The following is a 16881-nucleotide window of genomic DNA, read 5'->3' as shown; positions in this document are numbered from 1 at the left end:
CAGTGAGCCAAGATCACACCACTGCACTCCAGCCTTGGCAACAGAGTGAGACTCCCTCAAAAAAAAGAAAAAAAAAAAGAAAGAAATTCAGGTATGTTTATATTCCAGAGTTCATATTTTTCCACTTATCCATGCTGTTTTCCAAAAAGAAAAAGGATTCAAGGAAAACAACGTGGTGTTGAAGGCAAGGAAATACAAAAGCAAACTGTAAAAAGTGAAAAAGGAAGAACAAAAATCCAGGATTACCCTGTGCTTATAAGTGGCCCTCCCTGGGCACATTTTCATCCTGACCCTTGGGTATACTTCTGTATAGCTATGGTAAGCTGTTCTTTCACTATAATCTGCTAAAAACAGTTCCACGGGCTTTAAATAATCTTACACCACTATTCCATAAAGGAAATCTAAGAATTATTACAGAGCTTGGATATTATATTATCCTTTCATTTTAAAAATGAAAGAAACTAAACAAAAAAGAAGTAATCCCTGAAGTAGATAAATGGAAAATAAATAAAAATAACTACAGGACAGGCGCCGTGGCTCACGCCTGTAATCCCAGCACTTTGGGAGGCCGAGGTGGGTGGATCAAATTCCTGAGGTCAGGAGTTTGAGACCAGCCTGGCCAACATGGTGAAACCCTATCTCTACTAAAAATACAAAAATTAGCCAGACATGGTGGCCAGCACCTCTAATCCCAACTACTCAAGAGGCTGAGGCAGGAGAATCACTTGAACCCAGGCGGCAGAGGTTGCAGTGAGCCAAGATGGTACCACTGCACTCCAGTCTGGGCCACAGCATAAGACTCCATCTCACAAAAAAAAATAAGAAGGAAGGAAGGAAGGAAGGAAGGAAGGAAGGAAGGAAGGAAGGAAGGAAGGAAGGAAGGAAGGAAAAATAATTACAAAGAATAAGTGGTACTTAGAGGATAAAATATTTCAACAATGCAAGTGTACAAGTGGTTAAGATAAAGCACCAAAGGTACCATCAAGCAATTTGAAGAAGCTGAAACAGGGAGGGAGCAGTAGAGACCAACTGGTTTTTCCCAGCATGAGAAGCTACTTGATAAAGGAAATTTAAAGTTTTGGGCAGCGGGGGCAAAACAAGTCCCAGACCTTCATTTGGCAAGGACACCAGATAACTTGCTGGTGAACGGTTTCTTGGCACAAATCAGGGAACAGCCAGTGGACAGACTGGCTGGTGAGTCTGGAGGGAATCATTCCAACAGCTGCATAGAGAACCAAAGAAGGAAACGGAAAAGGTGAGGTGGTCAATGGCTTGGGAATGGCAGATTTGTCATTTAGCCAGAAGGAAAATGCCTTAGAAGTTAACTGGACACTAAAAACTTTCTCTAAGTGAACCTGTTTGATTTTTCAAATCAAACTCAAGTTCGGAAGGAAAGACTCAGCTAGGAGGAATAAAAAGCACAAAAAGCATGCACAGAGCCAAAGAGCAAGAAAAGACCATCGCTTGCACAGGGATTTCACTGCTTGAAGCAGTCCAGTCAAGGGGTGAGCAGCTTCCAGACTGAAACCATGTGACTACTCATCAAGCTGGCTGCCTGCAGGAGGCATCTTTCCATCCAAATTGGAAAGGAAAAAGTAAAAATGTCTCTGTTCAGAGTATGACTATGTATGCAGAAAAGTCTAAGGAATCTACACACAAAAAAAGCTACTAAAACAAACAGCAGGATGCAAAGTCAACACACAAAAATCAATTTTATTTCTAGACACTAGCAACAAGAAATTGGAAAGGAAAATTTTTAAGTCCATATACAATAATACCTGGAAACAAAACAATTAGGAATACATCTGAATAATAGCTGTCCGGGATTCTCTATTATTAAAAATGAAAGCAAATACATTCCTCAGCCTAATAAACACCCAGTTTAGGTATCACTGTAACTGCTGTGTTCATCATGGGATAGGGAATAGGGGAAGGAGGGAAGCAGAGGGGGAATGCCATTTGCTTGAACTTTCATTTTGGAGTTGTTATAGAGAAAATAAGAATGGCTCAAGGGGCCGGGCGCGGTGGTTCACGCTTGTAATCCCAGCACTTTGGGAGGCCAAGGCGGGTGGATCACCTGAGGTCAGGAATTTCGAGGCCAGCCTGGCCAACATGGTGAAACCCTGTCTCTACAAAAAATAAAAAAATTAGCTGGGCGTGGTGGCAGGCGCCTGTAATCCCAGCTACTTGGGAAGCTGAGGCAGGAGAATCGCTTGAACCCGGGAGGCGGAGGTTGCAGTGAGCCAAGATCGTGCCACTGCATGCCAGCCTGGATGACAGAGAAAAACTCCGTCTTAAAAAAAAAAAAAAAAAAATGTAGCTCAAAGGAGAAGGATAAAAATCACCGAAATGATTCTGGAACGCAGCCTCCATGTCCATAGCCAAAATTGAGTGCCTTGGTACCCAGAAGATGCCAGCAAGACTCTGAAAGTAGAGAATGTGAACCCGAGGAGGTCTCTTAGTCCAATCAAAAGACATTTTGCTAGTTACAAAGGTATAACTGAGATTGGTTTCTATTTCCTCTGACTGAGATTTGCTGACTCACCAGACATAAACAAAGCAAAAATACACTGTAACTGCCACCTCCCATTCTTACTCTGCCCAGTGTCAGAAGAGGGCAGATCCTTGGCCCAAAAGAGATGAAGAGGGTTACAGCTTCTCATGGTTCCAGTCAGAGCTCAGCATCTGTCAAAGAAGGTAGATATTGTTACAACCCTTAAGAAAACAATCTCCCTCATCTCATCTGGAGAAGTCTAGAAATTCCACCAGTGGACCCTGGCTGGGCTAACAGTGGCTACAAAGATGAGAGGCAATCCTTCTACCTTTGGCTGCCTGGAAGAGAAGGCCATGGAGTTATCCTACTTCTGGGAGCTGAGTGGTGACATTATGACTTACTGAGAGTGGCCAGATATTATGGAGCTGGGCTGCTCATGTTCAACTCATACATTTAGTCTTTAAAGATACATCATTCAAAGCCAACAATCCTTATATTTTATTTTATTTTATTTTATTTTATTTTATTTTTTTTTTTTTGAGACAGAGTCTCGCTCTGTAGCCCAGGCTGGAGTGCAGTGGCTGGATCTCAGCTCACTGCAAGCTCCGCCTCCCGGGTTTACGCCATTCTCCTGCCTCAGCCTCCCGAGTAGCTGGGACTACAGGCGCCCACCACCTCGCCCGGCTAGTTTTTTGTATTTTTAGTAGAGACAGGGTTTCACCATATTAGCCAGGATGGTCTCGATCTCCTGACCTCGTGATCCGCCCGTCTCGGCCTCCCAAAGTGCTGGGATTACAGGCTTGAGCCACCGCGCCCGGCCTATATTTTATTATATTTTATTTTTTTTGAGACAGAATCTCACTCTGTCGCCTAGGCTGGAGTACAGTGGCACGATCTTGGCTTCCTACAACCTCCATCTCCCAGGTTTAAGCAATTCTCCTCCCTCAAACTCCTGAATAGCTGGGATTACAGACGCGTGCCATCATAGCTGGCTAATTTTGGTATTTTTATTAGAGACGGGGTTTCACTATGTTGATCAGGCTGGCCTCAAACTCCTGACCTCAAGTGATCTGCCCACCTCAGCCTCCCAGAATGCTGGGATTACAGGCGTGAGCCACCATGCCTGGCCCAATCCTTATATTTTAGGCATAGCATACAGCATTTGCCCCTAAATTCAAATTGTTGCATTACAGTCAAATTGCATGTGCCTGCTTCAACTAATTCAGGAGACGTGATAACTAAAGGGGGAAATTTTTATTTAAAATATCAGATGCAGGCCCAGGCTCGGTGCCTCACACCTGTAATCCTAGCACTTTGAGAGGCCATGGCAGGTGGGTCACTTGAGTCCAGGAGTTCAAGACCGGCCTGGGCAACATAGCAAGACTCCATCTCCATGAAAAATTAGCTGAGCGTGGTGGCATGCCCCTGTGGTCCCAGCTACTTGGGAGGCTGAGGTGGGAGGATCACTTGAACCCAGGAGGTGGAAGCTGCAGTGACTCAAGATCATGCAACTGCACTCCAGCTTGGGCAACAGACCTTGTCTAAAAAAAAAAAAAAAATTAGCAGATGCATCGGCATCTTGGCTTGGAAAGGGACACGTGACCCAATCTTGGCCAATGAGACCTGAGGGAAGGAGGGGTGCTGATGTCTGCAAGGAAGCTGCTAGGAAGAGTTTTACTCCATGATCAAAAGAGAAGCTTGAGGATTTGGGGGTTGGGGAGTGGCTTTTTGGGTTTTGGAGATGGTTGTTATGTGATGACTGGAACTGTGGCAGCCGTCTGGAACCACAAGAGGACAAGCTGAGTAAAACATAGCAGAAAGAGTCTGTGTGCAAGATCAATAAGCCACTTCCCAGCCCTGGAATGCCCTACCTCCATCCAGACACTGTGTTTGGAATATAATAAGCAATAAATATAAGCCACCTTTTAGCAAGAATTCTGTATTTATAGCCCAAAACATCCTAACTGATGCTCAGGTCATTAAAAAGACAATTCAGCTTTGTCCAACTTTGGTTCATTTGTCCAACTTTTCAATGGACAAACAATACAAACAGAAAACGCAGAGGAGAGATACACGTAGCCAAAACACATCTTTAAAAGATGCTCGGTTTTGTGAATAACAAAGGAAACACAAATGAAAACATTTTTTTTTTTTGCCTATCAGCTCTATAAAATTTGCTAATACTAGAGCTGATACATGTTTGGGGAAACAGGACCTTTCAGACTTTTGGGTTGATTGCAAGCTGGTACACTGGTACTCAATTTAGCAATGCATATTAAAATTTCAAGGGTCTGTACCTTTAACCCAACAATTCTACAGAAATACACATAAGCACAAAGCTGTTTGCACAAGGATGTTCAGTGGTACTGTACTGTTTGTTAAACAAAACAAACAAACAAAAAGTCTGAAATAGTCCAATGCCCACCAATAAGGAATTGAGTAAATAAATTATAGCACATCATTCTGTGGAATAGCCAGAGCTGCTCAAAATAAGAAGGTAAATCTGTGTAGACTGACATTTAAATCTATACAACATATACTATGAAGGAAATCATGTAAGTTTCAGAAGAGTATGTATACATCCCATTATCTTTTTCTTTTTTATAATGCTTTTATTGTACTGAAATAAATCTTAGAACAGCATCCAACAAACAAATTATCATTAGGAGCCTTAATATGAAGGTCTTAAAATTTAAACTTTATGCATTTTTGTGCATGGGGGTGTGTGTGTGTAAAGAAAACACATTAATTGCTTTTATAATTGGAAAAAAAGAAGTTTAATCTCATCAGTCTAACAGAAAGTGCTGGTCTTCACTTAGCAGTCACACTTATCCTAAGAGGGCTGTAGGCAAATGTCCCAACTCTATTCCTAGTCAAGGGGAAGCCCAGGATACCAGAGCCACACAGGGAATCTGTGTGCTGCTTAGGATTTGAGGGTGAGGTGAAACTGACCCTGTGGCCATTAAGAGGAGTCTAAGAAACCGATCTGAGTGGCTGTGGCTATTTCACAGTATCATGTGCTATTATACTAAGGGCAAAAGCTGAAAAGACAGCCTAACAGCCCATGCCAGGGGCTAGATAGAGGCAAAATCCAATGGATGGGAACCTGTGGCACCAACCCTAAGCTAGCGGCACTGAATGGAGGTGACTGGTGTCCAAAGTGATTCTCTGAACAGCTGAGGCAGAGTGTGGCTCACAGGACACCTGCCGCCTCAGGGGCTGGATGGCAGGAAGCTATGAAGATAGCAAGCTATCAGTGAATAACTGATGTATAAAGAAGCAATAAAGTCTCTCTGGCCAAGTGAGGCAAAAAAAAAAAAAAAAAGCAGCAACAAACCCTTAGGCTGGTTTCAATTTTCTATGCAAAATCGTTTCAGATTTTAAAAAAGCAAAACCATTTACCTTCTTAAAGCATACAGTTTTTTAGGTGTAACTTAAATTTCTTTCCGGTCATAGGCCTGTGAAAGTTCGCATACTTCCTGATGCAAATCATTTTTTAAAGAGTGCCTCATTCTATTCCAGTGGCTCAAAGAGATTGTATAGCATCAAGCTCTCTCCCTCTTCCTTTGACACCTGCTTTTGGTAAATGAGCATCATATGAGAGACTTGCCACAAAGCGATACCCCAAACTCCTGAAGAATTGAGCTCAGAGGGAGACGTCCGCTCCACCCTTTCGCTCTCCAGAAAACTTTCTGTCCGAAGCCTCCGGGGCAGCCAGCCATATCCTAGTGCAGCAGGGCTGGGTGAGAAGTCCTTTTTAGGCAAGGCATTAAAAAGAGTTGGCTGAGCAGATCTAAAAACCCTTGGTCAACAGGGCGGAGCCAGGCCTGAGGCAGAAGTATTACTTCACAGTTGCATTGGCTTCCTGTGGCCGCCAATAGAGGCAGCATCTGGCAGAAAGCCCACCACAGAGAAGAGGGAACTCCACGGAGAAGAAAATAGTAATGAGGCCCCAAAGGTGGAAGTACAGCCTGAGAAACTGCCCAGCCTGGGACTGGCTGCCTTGCCTGCTTGTCTTGCTGCTCTCGCAGGGCCTGGGGTGTGGTATCCCCTCAGGCTTTAAAATCCTGATATCCCTCCCATGGGGAGCACTTCTTACAAGCGCTCTTCATATATTCTTTAATCCATATCATTTATTCCATGTCATGAAGCTATGGGGCAGGTGCTATTATTAACTTCATTTTTCAGATGGGAACACTGAAGCTCAGAGGTGAAATAATTACCCCAGGACGCAGAGAAGTCAAGGTTTGAAACCCCCACATGGCCAGCCCTGAAGCCCAGACTACTGAGACTGCAGCAACTGAGTTCTCAAGTGAATAGCAAGAAGATGAGGTAAGGGTTAGTGCTACCTCCAACTGACACTGGATTGGGGCAATCTTACCTCCTCTCTCATAGGTAATATTTTGGGTTTTCCTTCCTTGCACATAACCAGGCAAATGGCTGCAATTCTAAAAAGATATAAATATAAAAACAAGAAGTGAAACAGTGCAGACACCTGAAACCCAAAACCCAACCATTTCTGAAAGCGCGAGCTAGCGGAGCTGCCGTACAACAGAAATAGTTGTGTCCTGTTTAGATAGGCTTTGTTTTGCTACATGGCTGCGTATGCAGTGAAGTGATATCAAGTCCTGAGGGCCCATTCCTTTGATGAGTTAAACACACAAAGGCCTACATTTTGATGCAATCTGATAGCATGTAGCTAAGTCCTAGACAAACTGCAACTGTGAGGAAGTGATAAACCCAACTTCCTGCACAAAGCTGCCTGAGATAACACTTTCCATGGACTGGAAGGAAAAAAAAAAGAGAGAGACATGATTGCTACAGAATTTTAAAGGAACTATTCCATTCTTAATAAATAACCTCTTTTTCATGTGGTCCCAGAAAAACAAAACAAAACTGATTGCCATCCAGTGACTCTGTCGTAATTCCACATATGATTTAATTCCGATTTTACTCAGGCAAAATCGGTCACTTGAGAGTCACTTGATTTTCTCTCTTAAGGATACTACAGTTCTAACTTGAAATCTCAGTTATCTTCTTGGCCAAGAGAATGTCTCTGAAATTTTACAAGAAGTCAGATTGAGAGAACTGAGTTTGCATTAACTGGCTCCTGGGGTTCTTACTGAGCCCCTAAACAGGCCCATTCAGTTTGAATAAACACACATTGGAATCCTTGCCAACTTATCCAAGGGCCAATAGCTGTTCCCACAATACCAAAACAGGGTCAACGTGGCAATTTCACTAAGTGTTTATGTAGATTGTGTCATATAGAAACAACCAATAAAAGCAGATTGTGCTGGGAATGTTCTGTGAATGCATTCATTCATTTATTTAGTAAATTTTTTTCTTTTTTTTTTTTTTTTGAAACGCGTCTCGTTTTGTCACCCAGGCTGGAGTACAGTGGTGCAGTCTCAGCTCACTGCAGCCTCTGCCTCCTGGGTTCAAGCTATGCTCCTGCATCCGCCTCCCAAGTAGCTGGGATTACAGGCATTCGCCATCACGCCTGGCTAATTTTTGTATTTTTACTAGGGTTTCATCATGTTGGCCAGGCTGGTCTCGAACTCTTGACCTCAAGTGATCTGTCCGCCTGGGCCTCCCAAAGTGCTGGGATTACAGGGGTGAGCCACCACGCCAGGCCGGCAAATATTTATTGAGGGCTTACTACATGCTAGGAAATGCAGTGGTGAACAAAAAAGAGATAGCCTCTGACTTCATGGACTTTCCAGTCTAGTTAGAGAAGCAGATATTAAACACACAAATAATGTTAAGGGCTCTGAAGAGAAAGGATAGGGTGGTCCAATTTCAGTTTAGATGAGGTGGTCAGTGGAGGTCCAAATATTAATACCAGTGGAGGCCCAACTGATGATGTGGTATTCAGGCCTGAATCATCCAAGCAACCAAAAATGAGGGAAGCCACCAAAAAGTCCTAACTCAGGACTTCCTAACTCGCAAGTCCTGAGTTAGGAAAGAATTTTGTGCCTTTGAGGAACTAAAGGAAAGCCTGTGTGTCCAAAATAAATTAAATGAGGAGAGAGGATATGATAGGAGGCTGGAAAGGAAGGAGGATCCAGAAAGTGCAGCGCTTGGTAGGCGTGAAGAAGTGTGGCTTTAGACTGAACATGGTGGGGAAACATTTCACTAATACTGCTGAACAGGCGGGGTGCGGTGGCTCACACCTATAATCCCAGCACTGTGGGAGGCCAAGGTGGGTGGATCATTTGAGGTCAGGAGTTCGAGACCAGCCTGGCCAACATGGTGAAACCCTGTCTCTACTAAAAATACAAAAATTAGCCAGGTATGGTGGGACACGCCTGTAATCCCAGCTACTCAGGAGGCTGAGGCAGGAGAATCGCTTGAACCTGGGAGGCAGAGGTTGCAGAGAGCTGAGATCCCACCACTGTACTCCAGCCTGGGTGACAAAAGCAAGACTCTGTCTCAAAAAAAAAAAAAAGGCTGGGCATGGTGATTCACGCCTTGTAATCCCAGTACTTTGAGAGGCCAAGATGGGTGAATCATTTGAGATCAGGAGTTCAAGACTAGCCTGGCCAACAAAGAGAAACCCCACCTCTACTAAAAATACAAAAATTAGCTGGGTATGGTGGAAGGCCTCAGCTACTCAGGAGGGTGAGGCAGGAGAATTGCTTGAACCGGGGAGGTGGAAGTTGCAGTGAGCCAAGATCGTGCCACTGCACTCCAGCCTGGGCAACAGAACAAGACTCCATCTTAAAAAAAAAAAATGCTGTTGACCTCTCATCGTGTTCTGCTCCTAGATTGTTTTCTAGGCAAGGATCTCAAAAAAATGCAGCAGTCCTAAAGGCGTTTGAGAAAAATTGTGAGAAGAAATTCCTCCAGGTAATTTGGGACATCAAAGATATTTCCCTAAATTCAGTCATTTCGGCCAAACCACAAACCAGGATGGAGGGGGGAAATTAGGACAATAAAAAACAATCAATCAATTAGATCACATGTCATTTTACCATTTGAATATGATTCTAAAGTCACATGGTTCTTACATATAGATAGGAAGTTGGCAGTGATGTGGACCAATTCTTTCTCATTTTACAAGGGAAGTTATTGAGGCCCAGAAAGTACATGGCCTTATCTCCTGGCTCCAGGCAATCTCCACCATACAAAGCTGCCTCTGAAGAACAAAAGTCAGGGCTGCCACACTTTCTCCTTCTCCTTCTCTGAGTGGGACCTAGAATTCAGAATCTGTTTCTAGATTGCTAAGTGATCTGTGGCATGCTACTTACCTCCCAGGCTCACTCTCTCGCTGGTTCTTTATTATAATAATATTATTATATTTTATTATTATTATTATGATTTGTCTAGCGAAGGGGGTGTCATTATGTTGCCCAGGCTGGTCTCAAACTTCTGGCCTCAAGCGATCCTCCTGCCTGGTCCATGCATTGAGCTTCCACACAGGACTTCAGAGATTCCTTTGCTGAAGTTATTGGGATGGGAAAACAAACAGCCCAGCGTTCAGAATCTCACCAGCCAAGCACTGAGGATGGAGGGCCTGGAAACCTGGGATTCGAAAGTGCAAAACTAATTTCAAGTTCTCCCCACTTTGAGTCTTCTCAATGTGTTGGTTTCATTCCACAATCAAATGTCTTTTTAAAGGACTTTAAGGTACAGGTTAATAAAATTTCTGTCTCCGCCTGTCATGTGTATTTCCAAGTCCCAACCCTTATATCTCTGAGAACCTACTCTGTGTAAGCCCCACTCATTACCTGGCCCTCAACTCTGGGGATTTTGAAGAGCTGGGTTTCAAAAAGTGATTAGAAGTTTGCTTTTCATTCTTAAGCTCCTGATAAAAGATCCTACACTCCTTCAAGTGAAGGTGAAGAGCTTGCTGGTTTGAGATTGAATTAAGTCATTTAAAAAGGATAACACCTCCAGAACCAATTAGACTTTGCCTTTGCTATTCTGGTAGCTTTCCTCTTGGTGTTGATTGGAGTTTTGCTTTATAGTCACTGTCTGATCTTGGTAGGATTTCATTTAGTTGACCTCAGGCAAAATCCTTTACCTCTCTAGCCTCCACTCCCCTTTGGATGATGCTTAAGGCCCCAGCATTTCCAACGTTCTACGTGTTTAAGACAAATCAAAAGGAGTTTTGAATCACAACAGAGAAGAGTCCTTAATACCTCACTTCCATTTTTTTTTTCTTTTGAGATGGAGTCTCACTCTGTCATCCAGGCTGGAATGCAGTGGCACAATCTGGGCTAACTGCAACCTCTGCCTCCCAGGTTCAAGCGATTCTCCTGCCTCAGCCTCCCGAGCAGCTGGGATTACAGGCGTGTGCCACCACACCCAGCTAATTTTTGTACTATTAGTAGAGATGGGGTTTCACCATGTTGGCCAGGCTGGTCTCGAACTCCTGACCTCAGGTGATCTGGCCACCCCCAGCCTCCCAAAGTGCTGGGATTATCTTTATTCTTCATTTTTTATTTTTTATAGAGATGGGGTCTCACTCTGTCATCCAGGTTGGAGTGCCATGGGCAATCATAGTTCACCACAGCCTCGAAATTCTGGGTGATCCTCCTGCCTCAGCCTCCCAAGTAGCTGGGACTATTGGCATGTGCCACCAAGCCTGCCTAATTTTTAAATTTTTTATACAAAAAATTTGCTGTAGGGTCTTGCTATGTTGCCCTGACTGATCTCAAACTCCTGGCCTCAAGCAATCCTCTCACCTCGGCCTCCCAAAGTGTACAGATTACAGGTGCTGGAAAATACCTCACTTTCTAGAATGGAAGAAAGAAAGGGAGGGAGACAGAGAGAGGAAAGAAAGTGGGAGAAGCTGGGGAGAGAGGGAGGGAAGGGAAAAAGAAGGAAGAGAGGGAAGAAGTAATTGGTGAACAAACTAAGGGAGGAAAAACGGGGAGAAATCTGTGCTTTCCAAACCTCTCTGCAGCCTTAATAGAAATAGATCAGGCTTTTGTTGTGAATAAGTTAATGCTGATTTAGCTTTCAAAACACAGCTCAGTGGAGTACACCTAGGAGCCCTTTGCAGACTTGGAATCTGGAAGGGAGGAAAGGCATGTACGTCAGCAGCTTCTGTTTAAGAAAGCAAATGAAACATCCACAGAAAAATTGTTAGAGAGGACTGACTATGTTTTTCTTTTACATTTGAAATACTTTCTATTTCATTGATTTTGTGAACTGTTGAAAGTTTTGAAAAGCATTTAGCCCAGAGCCTAGTGCTTAGCAAGTGCTCCGTAAATGTTGACTATAATTTTTACTACAGTGGACTTTTGGTTCAGGCACCAGAAAGTGTGACTTCTAGATCTATGAATAACCATGTGACTTTAAGTAAGTCTCTCGGCCTCTCTGGGTTTGTTTTCTAATTTGTGAGGCTGGGATTGAACGAGAGGGTGAATAAGAGCTTTTTCAGCTGGTATTCCTCAATTCCATTTCTCCTATGTGGTACCTCCATGTTTGGACTGAACATTTATATCATTTTAAGGAAAAAAAAATTCTCACATCATATAATAAACCACTTAAAAAACTTGAAAGAACACTTCTTCCTTCTCTAAATTGGTGGGGTTTGGAGCATTAAAATTAGAGAGAAGTAAATGGGATTAACATTCGCCTAAAGGACCAATTGTGAGGGCAAATTTTGAGCAAGTAATTAAAATGTAAATCCTCTTAAATTTCAACATAGCGAGTCTGATTCTAACACTGCATTGTGGTATTTGGAGGACTGTCAGCGTTTCCCCCAGCTCTGCTGGCTGTTAACCCAAATCACATTGTCGGCTGAAGACAGTACTTCCTATAACTGGGTTTCGAACATCCTTGGGAGAGTGTCATTTCTCTAGGGGCTTTTCTTCAAGTTAAATTGTTTTTGCTTTCCCAAACTGTGTCAGCACATCTGTTCTTACCTATCTCAAAAGCTTCATCAACCCAATAATTCTCCAAAAGGAAGAGGAAAAAAAAAAAAAAAAGCTATTGTGCAATGAAAAATATTTGGCAAATCTCATGAAAACATATTCTTAAAACATCTTTCACTTCTGAGAAACAAAGTAAAATGTAAGAATTGTTTTTTTGTTGTTGTTGTTTGTTTCATGACTAACAAAATGAATCATTGCTACCAATGTAGTATACTGACCATATAAAACAAGTATGAAGGAATGTTCAGTTCAAAAAATAAAAATAGGCTGGGCATAGTGGCTGACACCTGTCATCCCAGCACTTTGGGAGGCTGAGGCAGGCAGATCACCTGAGGTCAGAAGTTCAAGACCAGCCTGGCCAACATGGCAAAACCCCATCTCTACAAAAATACAAAAATTAACCAGGCATGATGGCGGGTTGCCTGTAATCCCAGCTACTCAGAGGCTGATGTGGGAGAATCGCAGAGGTTGCAGGAAGCCGAGATCACGCCATTGCACTGCAGCCTGGTTGACAGAGCGAGACCATTCCGTCTCAAAAAAAAAAAAAAAAAAAGAGAGAGAGAGGAAAAAAAAGAAACATGTGATGCTATTGAAGGACATGGTGACTGGAAGGGGTGGGACTGATAAACTGAGGCAAGCCTCCAGGGTGGTCTCCCACCATGGTAGAGCAAGGTAGATGATGGGGCCAGTCTCTGAGATCAGAAACTCAGGAGAAGCAGCAGCTTTAAGGAAAAGATAAATTCAATCTGAAACATTACACAAAGGACTTGGTCAGTGCCTCATTCCTACAATCCCAGCACTTTGGAAGGCTGAGGTGGGATGATTGCTTGAGCCCAGGAGATCAAGACTAGCTGGACCACATAGAGAGACACCCATCTCTACAAAAATAAGAAAATTAACTGGGCATGGTGGCACATGCCCGTAGTCCTAGCTACTTAGGAGGCTGAGGCAGGAGGATGGCTTGAGCTCAGGAATTTGAGGCTGCTGTGAACCATTATCTTACCACTGTACTCCAGCCTGGGCAACAGAGTGAGATCCTGACTCATAAAATGAATAAAAAAAGGGACCTGTAAATATCCAAATATAACTGCTGGGTAATCAGATCTGTTCCTCCAGAACTGAGGGAGAGAACTGGGTTTGAGAAACACTCTGGGGTAGCATCATTCTAAGGTGGTATGGTCATTAAAGCCATGAGTTTGGATAAAGTTTCTCAGGGGAGGAGCCTAAGAACATGGCCAAAGGAAAGCAACGTTTAAAGAGTGCTATAGATCGAACTGTGTTCCCCTAAATGTTATGTGCTGAAGTGCTAACCCCCAGCACCTTAGAATGGGAGCTTACTTGGAAATAGAGCCAACGTAGCTGTGATTAGCTAAGATGAGTGCTATGCTTTAAATGTCAGTCCCTTCCAAAACTCACATTGAAACTTAATCCCCACTGTGGCAGTATTGAAAGACGGGGACTTTAAAAGACGATTGGGATTGGGTCATGAGGGCTCTGCCCTCCTGAAGGGATGAATTCATTCATGGATTCATGGGGTGATGGATTCCTGGGTTATCATGGGAATGGGACTGGTGGTTTTATAACAAGAGGAAGAGCCCTGAGCTAGCACATCCACGCCCTCACCATGTGACGCCGTGCGCTGCCTCAGGACTCCACAGAGTCCCCACCAGCAAGAAGGTTCTCATCAGATGTGGCCCCTTGACCTTGCATTTCTCAGCCTCCAGAACTGTAGGAAATAAATTCCTTTTCTTTATAAATTACCCAGTTTCAGCCAGGCATGGTGGCTCATGCCTATAATCCCAGCACTTTGGGAGGCCAAGGCAGGTGGATCACCTGAGGTTGGGAGTTCGTCACCAGCCTGACCAACATGGCAAAACCCCATCTCTACTAAAAATACAAAAATTACCCAGGTGTAGTGGTGTGTGCCTGTAATCTCAGCTACTCAGGAGGCTGAGGCAAGAGAATTGCTTGAACCTGGGAGGCAGAGGTTGCAGTGAGCCAAGATTGTGTTACTGTACTCCAGCCTGGACAACACAGCAAGACTCCTTCTCAAAATAAATAAATAAGTAAATACATTACCCAGTTTCAAGTATTCTGTTATAAGCAACAGAAATGAAGTTATGGTAGAGGAGGGGAGCTAATACGATATGACTGGCGTCCTTATAAAAAGGAAACATTTGAACCCGAGGCATGTAACAGGGAGAACACCACGAGAAGATGAAGGCACCGATCAGGGTGATGCTTTACAAGCCAAGGAACAAGTCCTGCCAACATGTTAATCTCCAAATTGCAAGCTCCAGGACTATGAAACAATACAGTTTTGTTGCTGAAGACACACAGTTTGTAGTATTTTGTTATAAGGAAAAGCCCACAAAGAATATCAAGATAATCAGGTCCGAGAAAGGAGGAAGCCAGAAAAGCATGGCATCATCAAGCCGAGAACAGGAAAGAGTCTCAAAGGGAGGTCATAGTCAACAAGATCAAGTGTTCCCAAGAGGTCGAGGAGGATAGAAAAGTCAGTCTTGGCAAACCAATGGAGAGGTCACTGGTGACCTTGGGAAGGGCAGTTACAGTGAATTAAAGAGGTGGAGGACAGATTGAAGTGAGGAATAAAAATAAACTTTCCAGACATTTAAAGAAGGAAAGAAGATAGGAAGGAAGTTGAAGAAGGAGCATTGGGTCATGTATTTTTTCCTTTTTTGTTGTTTTGTTTGTTTGTTTTGCTTTGTTTTTGAGACGGAGTTTCGCTCTTGTTGCCCAGGCTGGAGTGCAATGGCGCGATCTCGGCTCACTGCAACCTGCGCCTCCCAGGTTCAAGCAATTCTCCTGCCTCAGCCTCCCGAATAGCTGGGATTACAGGCGTGCGCCACCACACCTGGCCTATTTCTTCCTTTAATGGGAAAAAATTGGTACAGCTAATGGATGAGGATAACTAGCCAGTGGACGGAGAAAATGTGAAGAAGGATAGAGAAAGAAATAGACAGGGGGGAAGGTGAGGAGGCAGAGGAAGAAGAGGGGGAAGGGGAAAGTAGAGGTGGAAAGGGAAGGAGAGGGGAAGCAGAAAAGAGGCTGAGAACCACAGAGAAGCCATTCTGGTGGCTGGGCTAGCAGTGGTAGTGGTGACAGCCACACCCGTTTCCAGGCAACAGTGGCAACAAGGCCAAGGGCAGGGTCTGGGTTCTATGACGGGAAACAGCAAAGGCATCCAGCGATCAATGATGGCAGCAGCAGCATCCTCACCAGGCTGGATTTATGGCAGGATTTTGACTATGGCCCTGGCTACTGCCCTTATTTCTATCTGTTCTCTGAGCTGCCTTTCTAGCCTCTTTGGGGATTCTGGGAGCTGCCCACTGGCTTTTTGATCCATTCTTTTTTCTATTTCAGTCAACCTGAGTCAGTTTCTGTTGCTTACAGCTGAGAACTTTACCTGATTCAATTACGTACAATGCTGAGCATTTTAGAAGGAGTTTTAAAAATCCTCCCAGCAAATCTAAGAAGTAGACTTATATTATCATCTCCATCTTCCCAACGAGGAAGCTGAGAGATGAAGAGCTTAGGTCACATGTCCAACATCACCAAGCTAGTAGGTAGCACTGCCAGGCTCACACCCAGGCCTATTTGCCTCCAAAGCACTTAACCACCGCAATCTCCTGCCCCTTCCTTGGGCAAGCTCTATCACCTCCTGCAAATGGCAATAGTGCACAGTGAGACTGCCTCCCTGTGTCCCAGCACTGGGGAAACACAGTTCTGACTGCTCTGAGGAGCTTGTCTGGTGAGCCCCTTGCACTGTTCTTCTCCATTCCTGGGGAGCCTTGACACCAGTACCCTCATCTACAATGATGCCCAAACTTCCACCTTGGCCTACAATATCATGTAAGCAATTTGGAAATTCCTTCCAAAATAAGTTTCTAAAGCCAAGATCCCCATCCAGCAGACACTAGTTCTCAAAGCCTGAGCTAGAAGATCTTAAAGGCTTGCCCAGTAGGTCTTCCAATGGTTATCATGACCACATGGCCTCATTCCTCCCGTGTCATTCATGTCCTCCGGAATGCTGAGATAAAGCCAAGAGAGCAAGAGGCTCACTGGGGAGAGGGAGACACCCATGGAAGATAAAGGAGGAGGCAGCAGAACTGGGCAGGGAGAGCCTAGGATCACAAGACAGATGTGACAGAATCTCAGTCAGCTCCACAGGGAGCCATTTGAGAAGTCCCACGTTAGACAGAAATAGCTAGGCCTGCACTCACCATTCTCTGTCATTGGCTATGGGCTGACCAGGAAGAGCACAGCTCCAGCATGAAAGCTATGGTGGATTCTAAAGGTGCTGTAGCCAGGTACAGTGGCACATACCTGCAATTCCAGCTACTTGAGAGGCTGAGGCAGGAGGATCACTTGAGGTTAGGAGTCTGAGGTTGTGGTGTGCTATGATCATGCCTGTGAATAACCACTGCATTCTAGCCTGGGCAACATAGCAGGACCTCATCTCCAACAATAACAACA

At 44.1% G+C, this 16881-nt stretch overlaps 1 long non-coding RNA gene across 1 annotated transcript in view; it reads right to left on the bottom strand.

Moving 5' to 3' along the window:
• Positions 1–1696: 1696 nt before the first annotated feature.
• Positions 1697–16881, bottom strand: part of LOC107000224 (uncharacterized) — a 40312-nt gene continuing 25127 nt past the window's right edge. The window contains exons 3-4 of the long non-coding RNA XR_003719404.2: positions 6876–6942; positions 1697–2685 (exon numbers count right to left, since the gene is read on the bottom strand). This is a non-coding gene — a long non-coding RNA (uncharacterized LOC107000224). The remainder of the gene's footprint in view (positions 2686–6875; positions 6943–16881) is intronic.

The sequence above is a fragment of the Macaca mulatta genome, chromosome 9 (assembly GCF_049350105.2).
Source record: "Macaca mulatta isolate MMU2019108-1 chromosome 9, T2T-MMU8v2.0, whole genome shotgun sequence".
Classification (NCBI taxonomy): Eukaryota; Metazoa; Chordata; class Mammalia; order Primates; family Cercopithecidae; genus Macaca; species Macaca mulatta.
This window is presented reverse-complemented; position numbering and strand designations above follow the sequence as displayed.